Source organism: Lathyrus oleraceus, chromosome 6 (genome assembly GCF_024323335.1).
Source record: "Lathyrus oleraceus cultivar Zhongwan6 chromosome 6, CAAS_Psat_ZW6_1.0, whole genome shotgun sequence".
NCBI classification, from domain to species: Eukaryota; Viridiplantae; Streptophyta; class Magnoliopsida; order Fabales; family Fabaceae; genus Lathyrus; species Lathyrus oleraceus.
This window is the reverse complement of record NC_066584.1, coordinates 36116590-36124804: the sequence shown is the minus strand read 5'-3', so window position 1 is coordinate 36124804 and position 8215 is coordinate 36116590.

Here is an 8215-nt window from a genome sequence, read left to right as displayed (position 1 = left end):
GCCCGAAATATGTACACCCATGTACTTTCTACAGTGTTTTGTTTGTAGTTGATTTGGTTTCTTAGGTCGGCCTTATAATTGGTAAAGGAGGAGAAACAATTAAGAGTATGCAAGCTTCTACTGGAGCACGGATTCAGGTTATCTCTTGTTCTTTGTTTTCTCTGCTTCTTTTGTTATATATTTTCAAAATCATAATTATGTTTAAAGTTGGATGGTGTTAAGGTTAACAGCTGACTGCCCAAACTCTCATGTCTCAAGACTTGGATTTTCCATTGTTAGTAACTTTTGACAACTAATGCCTTATAATTGAACAGATTACTTTTAATGTTAAACACCAATTGCGAATGGAAGATCGAATTTGGATCCAACTCCAATCCGGCTCAGAATTCCGGTGCGGTGGATTTTCAGAGAATCGCAGGTATTAGCTTCTCTTCCTCTTGTTGTGTCACTCGTTATGTATCTTATTCTTCTCAACTGTGATTGCGATTCTTCTTCTTCTTCAACTCTTCTGAACTGTGTTATGGAATTGCAGAGTCATCACTGCGGTGGTTACGTGGCGAAGTGGTCACGCGAGAGGGAAGTGAAGTGAGCTTCTCAGAGATGAACTGTGAAGAATGAGCTCTAATCTTTGAGCAAAAAGCAACCGATTCTGAATATGAGGGTAGAGAGCTTGAGAGTGAAGAGTGAAGATTGAAGGTGAGGAATGAAAAAACTAGAAAAGCTTCTGATTGCACTGTTATATACATGGTATTCTCAACCAAATCGGGCAACGGATCGGGCAGGTTAGTTATGTTAGGGCAGGTTGTTAGGATTTTTGTTAAAACTCTGTTAGTTGCAAGTTAATTTTATATGTGAATTGATTTTCTATTAATTATTTCCATCAGTTAAAATAGTTGTATTGCTTGCAGGGATAAGTCAAAATTGGACCTTAGCTTGCAGTTCAGCTGGATTTGCACGTTACTTCTATGAAGGTTTGTTGTGGTTGGAAGTTCTGCTGTTAAAATGTTAGTTTGTTTTGTTAGTTACAAGTCTGTCAAATCAATTTAAAATTAGTTAGGTTAAGTTAGAGAACTAGTTAGTCATGGTTATTATGAAATTAGAAAAAAAAACTTAACTGTTAGTCAAAGTCCTGCTGTTAGTTATTTCCCATTTTTTGACTCTGTTGGTTTTATTTATAATCGATTGCTTTGAAATTATGTTACTACAAAAGGTTAGATTGATGTTAGTAAATCTGTTAGCAAGTTGATGGTGAGATCTGTCATGGCCTATTAGTATCAGCAACATTATTAGTGAAGGCCAAGACCATGACCAAACACTTGCCTGATTATTTGATGTAGAACTTACTTGCTGAAACTTTCCGCTATGCTAATGATTGTCTTGGTGCATGACTTGTCATTGGGCATGAGCGCCGGGAGCTGTTACCGCAGCAAGTTGTATCAGTTAAGTTGTTATGACTAATTTTGGGAATCTGCTAACGACTCGTTTTAGACAGCACTAGCTAGTGTGTTTTGAGTTGCTCACTTGCCAACAACTTAATAATTGTAATGGATTTGAAGTTAATTGAGAATTTTGCCACCGATACTTAGTAAAACTCGATTAAAATGTCGTTTACGATGGTTATAACATACTGCTATGTTGTTAAAAAGCTGTTTGAATGGTTTGAATTGTGAGTTGTTTAGAAAACCATGTTAATAACTTGAAGTAGGGTTAGTGACGGTATTACATGATTATGTTAGATTCAGTTATATTGGTTAATGTTAACTTACAACATTCGTTCTGTTGTGATAATTATGCAGGATGTACTACCTTGGTTTCGAACTGATTTCAGAATTTGCATCTGTACCGAATTGGGGTGGGCTGCCACGGTTAATTCTTGCACTTTTGGTAATTTTTTATTAGCGAGTTTCAATGATGTCTATGTGTAATTATTAGGATTTAATTAAGGGTATACTTATTTTCCTGTGGAATGCTAACTGTGGCGTTGTTATGTATGTTCTAAAACTTTTGATTTGTGCCATTTCTGACTTGTGGAAAATTCATGGATGAATATATGACAATTCTGCTTCATGAATGAATGAAGAATTTCTTCTGTGAAACTGGAATTTTGTGAATGAGTGAATCTTTAAAAATTGGAATGGATGAAGAAAATTGCTTTTGTGAAACTGGAATTTCGTTTATATATCCTTCAAAATCTGTTACAATGCTCATGAAATTAATGCTAAACTTATATGAAATGCAATGGTTAGTTACAAATCAAAATGTTAGTTTCAATTTTCGTATACCTTAGACAGCGCTTTTGTAAAAAGCGCTGTCTAAGGGGGGGGGGGGCTTAGACAGCGCTTTTTGAAAAGCGCTGTCTAAGGTATACCTAAAAGAATTAAAATAGGAGGGTCTTAGAAAGCGCTTTTGGCCAAAGCGTTGTCTAAGGGGGTGGGGCTTAGACAGCGCTTTTCAAAAGCGCTATCTAAGGTATACCTAAAAAATTTAAAATAAGAGGGTCTTATAAAGCGCTTTTGGCCAAAGCGCTGTCTAAGGGGGGGGGGGGGCTTAGACAGCGCTTTTAAGATTTAAAAAAGCGCTGTCTAAACCTTTAGCAGCGGAGGTTTAGACAGCGCTTTAAAGCGCTGTCTAAGGCTAAAAAAAGCGCTGTCTAAGGTCTTGTTTGTTGTAGTGTATGTGCGCATGCCGCAATGACATGAGAGTAAGGAATACGGAAGGCCTGGAACTTTCCACAGTCGCACCAACTTCTGTTTAGTTTGACAACATATGATAAATTTGGCCTCCCCTCATTATGGGCCATTGTTTCCTGTACACTGAATTTTGCCTATGACGGTCAAAGATTGTAACTGTTGTGTGCTAGCTTTAACAGTTTCTTCTTTCATAACTTTCATACAACATTCACTAAATAACTGACCTGACATTAATACTGCACTCCATCTTTCACCTCTGGTTGCGAAGGTAGATGCCAACCTAAAATAGGTTGTTCTGACCAATGTAGTTATTGGTAGATTTCTAATGCCTTTGAATACGCCGTTCATGCATTCCACAAGGGTTGTTATTATGTGTCGCCATCGACAACCTCTGTCAAATGCCCTTGTCCACTACTCTAATGGTATGTTATCCATCCACCTTCCTGCACATGCATTAGACAATCTAATTTCATTACGGTAATGTTGAAATGACGGTTGAGTTAGAGCATACCCTACATTCACCACTTTTTTGCGAAGGTTCTTGTCTTTGATTGCACGCATGAAGTTTTATGAGATATGTCTAATGCAATAGACATGGATAGAAGGAGGATCATGTCATCCGTTATCATGGTTATTGTAAGCACTCTCAATGGCAGCATGTCCATCTGAAATCAAACAGAGATTGGCTTGTGGAGCGACATGTGTTCTGAGATGACGAAGGAAGAAACCCCAACCACCAACAGTTTCACCTTCAACCAGAGCAAAGGCAATGGGAAAGACATTATTGTTGTTGTCTTGTGCAACAACCATAAGCAAAGTACCCTTGTATTTTCCGTATAACCATGTTCCATCAATTTGAATAATAAGTTTGCAGAATGCAAAACCTTTGATGCATGGTTGAAACGCCCAAAAGAGGTGGTGAAAAATTCTATTTCCAGCAATACAAGTTCCGTCTGGCGTAAATGTTGGCAATGTCTCCATAACTGCAATAGTTCCTGGTGCGTATGTTTTAAGTTCCCATAAAAACCGTGACAATTATTTGTATGAATCCTCCCAATTATTGAATACCTGTTCAACAAACTTTGTCCTTGCAATCCATGCTTTCTTGTAAGATGGAGTATAATTATATCTTGTGACGATATGAGATATTATTATACTCACCTTCACTGATGGGTCTTTGTTAACAAGCGGCAAAATGCCTTGACATATCAATTCAACACTTAATTTACGATGATCTTGTACAACATTAGTGGCAATGCAACTGTGAGGTGGGTCTATAGAAGTTATCTCCCAAGAATCTCTGCTGACTATGGGTGAATCACATAGAGGAACAGTTGCAAACATAGCAACTTATGTAAGAGTTTACTTCTTGTATTATTTTTCTAACATAAATTTTTATAAAGTAACTTATTTTGTTGTTTATTTTTTAGGATGTTTCTAGGTTTTGAATTCGTATCCACGAATTTGTTCACATGGACGCGATGATTCAACCTTATGTCGAACTCGCCGATTTTGGACATGTAAGCTAAATAATGTCTTGGTCGGTTGATACTAAATTTATTCTTGCATTATATGAAATATGGCGTCCTGAGACACACACATTCTGGTTTCCAACCGGTGAATGTACCATGATGTTAGAAGATGTCTACATGTTATTAGGACTGTCTATCGAGGGTAAGACGGTAAATGGTAAAACCAACTATGCAAATTCAATTTGCATGGACATCTTGGATGCTGACTTGTTATATGATAACTCGAGAGGTCAAGGTATACTCTTTTCACGCCTTAAGGCATATTACAACAACTTACAATTAGATGAAAATTCTATCGAATACGCTTGAATAATAAAAACTAGGTGTTATATTATGCTTTCAATTGGTTTATTTTTATTTCCCGAAGGTAGTGGTTCTAGTATGCATGTTATATATTTACCTTTACTAAGATATGTAGGTAGAATAAGAAGTTATAGTTGGGGGTCCGCTTGTTTGGCTTATCTTTATAGCTCTTTATATAAAAATGCATACAAAGACACATCTACATTTTCTGGATGTGCTATTTTGCTCCAAGCATGGGGTTGGTCCAGACTACTGTCCCTGATGCCCGTCAACCACAACCCGTTCACATTCCCGTACGCACAAAAGTATGTTCTTAAAAATGGACTATATTTACTTACTTTACCGATTATTATCTCTAAATAATACTTTTACTTTTATGGTGTAGATGGTCGACACGTGGTATGAGTTACAATATATGTCCTAGACACTGTATTACCCAGTATCACAATCTCTTGGATCACCTTCGACCAACAGATATATTGCCATTAACCTAATTAATTCGTAATAATTTTTTAATTTCTTCTAACAAATTTATAATCTAATATATGTTCACATTTCAGTTCATTTGGCGTCCATATCTAAACTTGGATCATAACCATGAAATCAACAAACAAGGCGCATCCGTTTGGACTGCATGCACACCGATCATAAGATTCACCACTGTGGAGATGCACCATAATGATCGTGTTAAATTATAATTCAATATGCTTCAACACATCCCAGATCCCCCGACAAATCTCGGAGAATGGCATATACGAAAAGTTAACGACCAATGGAACTTTAACCCTTGGCAAAGCTTCTCTAGATCTGAGTGTCGAAAATGGAAGCAATAACATGACCATGTCTTAATTGACGTTGTGATGCCAACCGAAGAAAAACCAACTCATAATTATATGGCTTGGTACAAATCGGTTGGATTTGAGTTCATCGTCGAGGATATGTACCTATATGACCCACGTCAGGTAACTTACACACAAGAAGGTTCAACATCTAACCCTTAACAACATTGTCAGACCGGTTACTCACAACCCCCTATCCATCAAAATTTATGATCCACAAACACACAAACCTACGATCCTAACATGCCAAACACCAACCACAATACCAAGAGCATACCCCCTGCCATCACCAACAAGTAGATTATCATCAAGACGCACAACATCGCTATGCACCCAACACATCACCCTACCATAGCCGCCTTAGCCAAAACACTCAACGATCATTTAACACCAATTGTCCCTCCTCATACTATAGCCAAGAAGCATAAACATCACAAAACAAAAACATGCAACAACCATATGGCTACCAAACACCACAATAATCATTTCAACCTTCCCTCAATGCATCATTCACAACAATGTCGCCCTTCAATCGTCCTGGTCACCCTCCAATAACTCAAACACATCCCAACTACTCTGGCATGGGTCACGAACTCAGCTATAACGGTAACGCTTCATTGCATACACAAGACTACGGAGATTTGTCTGAATATCTTAGGCAATCTCCTGTAGGTGATGGTGATGTTCTTGGGTCCTCAGATACTCAAACACTTGGGGTGAATCATCAACGTGGGTTAGGGTCACGCGTTCGGGTAGCTAGGGGATGTGGGACCGGAGGTCGGTTAGGTCATCCCGGTTAACGACATTAATCTTTTTGTGTAAACGTGTATTAATATTAATATGAATTTGTCTGATTTCGACTTTTATCTAAAACGTGCAATATTTTTTTAAAAAATTACGAAACACACACATGTGTCAATCCAATTGGCGCTTCCTTTATAAATTAACACACAGGCGCCAATTGGATTGACAGTACTAGGTTGTTAGCTCCAATTTCGAAGCCTGATATGGATTAAGGGAATTAAATAAGGAAATAAAGTTTCTTGTGAAGAAATTGAATGTTTTGACAAAATTATATAGTTTGAAATTCCAGTCGAAGATACCTTGATACAAGGGTGAAAATGTTGTATGAACTTAGAAATGTTTCCAGCAATTGGGAAACAGAAGCATCACTAACGGTAGTTCGACAAAGGATTTGAATTCAAATAAAGGAGAGAATTCTTTGTTCTTATCTAACTGTTGGGCATACGTGGGGCATGGTGGACAGTTGCGCACATGCAGAGTGCCACGTGTCTCAATTTGGTGAATAGGTCGTTAGAAGCAGTTGTTTCCATTGGTATAAATAGGAGGTCTTAGTGTTAGGATCAGGGTGTTCAAGATTGTACAAATTCATCAAATTATCCAAAGTACCCGTGTGTAGAGAAAGTGTAAATTGAGAAAATATACGTTTGTTGTCGCACCATGTTTTTATTCAAAGCAATTTAATCAATCTTTCCTTTTCTTTTCAGAAATTTATCTTTTTCGCCATTTACTTTCTAGCACTTTCCTTGCTTTCCTTGCGTTATATTTCCTTTATATTCTTTAACAAGTTATTTGAGTATGAGCCTTGTCGAAGTATTTATCATTCCTCAGACATCGCCCTAAAAACAACTAGCACATGTCCTAGGATCAATCAGATTGATTTTGTAAGTAACCAAAATATTTTCAATTTGGAAGATCAGCGGTTGTTTACCAATTTTCACGGTAAACATAGATGCACTAGTCAATCCAATTGACGACACCTCTCTAAGTTTAAGAATATGCGTCAATTCATCTGGTACGACCTCTTCAAAATGATGTATTTTGAGAAATAATCTAAAAAAATATGTTATTTTGGATTTTTTTTGAAAAATTGGATTATTTGAATAAAAATTTTATTAAAAAAAACATGAATTATAATTTAGTTTATATACATATAACAAATATTAAGCAAAAAGTCGTTGCTGTTAGGAGAAAACGATATGGGTGTTATCATTACTTAATGTTAGGTTAAGTTTTAGCTTGAAGGTTACTGAAAAGTCGTAGTTAAACAATTCATATCAGTCTGTCTTGGAAAGATGGGATAGAAAGGTGCTTTCACTAATCATTCATTGAAGGTATAATTGTATTTTTGCCCTTATTGTGACACTTAGGTATTCTACTCTTTAATCAAAAATTAAGTCCCCTTATTATTCTTTCTTTATAATTAAGATTTTGATGTTTTTAATTGTAAAGAAATTTACAATAAAGTGTATGGACGAAACTATTCACTCGAGCATAAACTGTATGAAATCACAGAAATCCCATGTTCTTGGTTGATCGAAAATTAATTAGTCACATGTTGGAAATTGAATTAATTTTAATTCTTGATTTTAATTTTTTACATTATGCTTGAAGCCAGTCAAAAACATCAATTAATTAGACACTAATAACTATACTCTTTGTAATCTGGATCGCATGTGGATCGAAGAAATTTTACCAGCAATTTTGAAAATTGTCAAACTTTTTTTTTCTTTGGTCAAGATTGTCAAACTTTTGTTAATAAAATTGTCTTTCATTGCACAATATGGTAAGAAAATTATACTAGTAATTCGGAATTCTTTAAAAGTGCTTTGTCTATTCTTTCGGGGATTGCAAATTTGCAACTGTAAGGAAAGATAAATCAATGCAATTAAAACGTCAAAAACTCATGCATGCATCAAAAGTCATCAAGGATGGATCATAATTTTTTTAAATGGACAATGAAAGTGTGCGGAAATGGTGGAGTGTTGAAAATGATTATACAATTGATTCATAAAAATAAATAAATGATACGTATTAAAAATCTCGATTG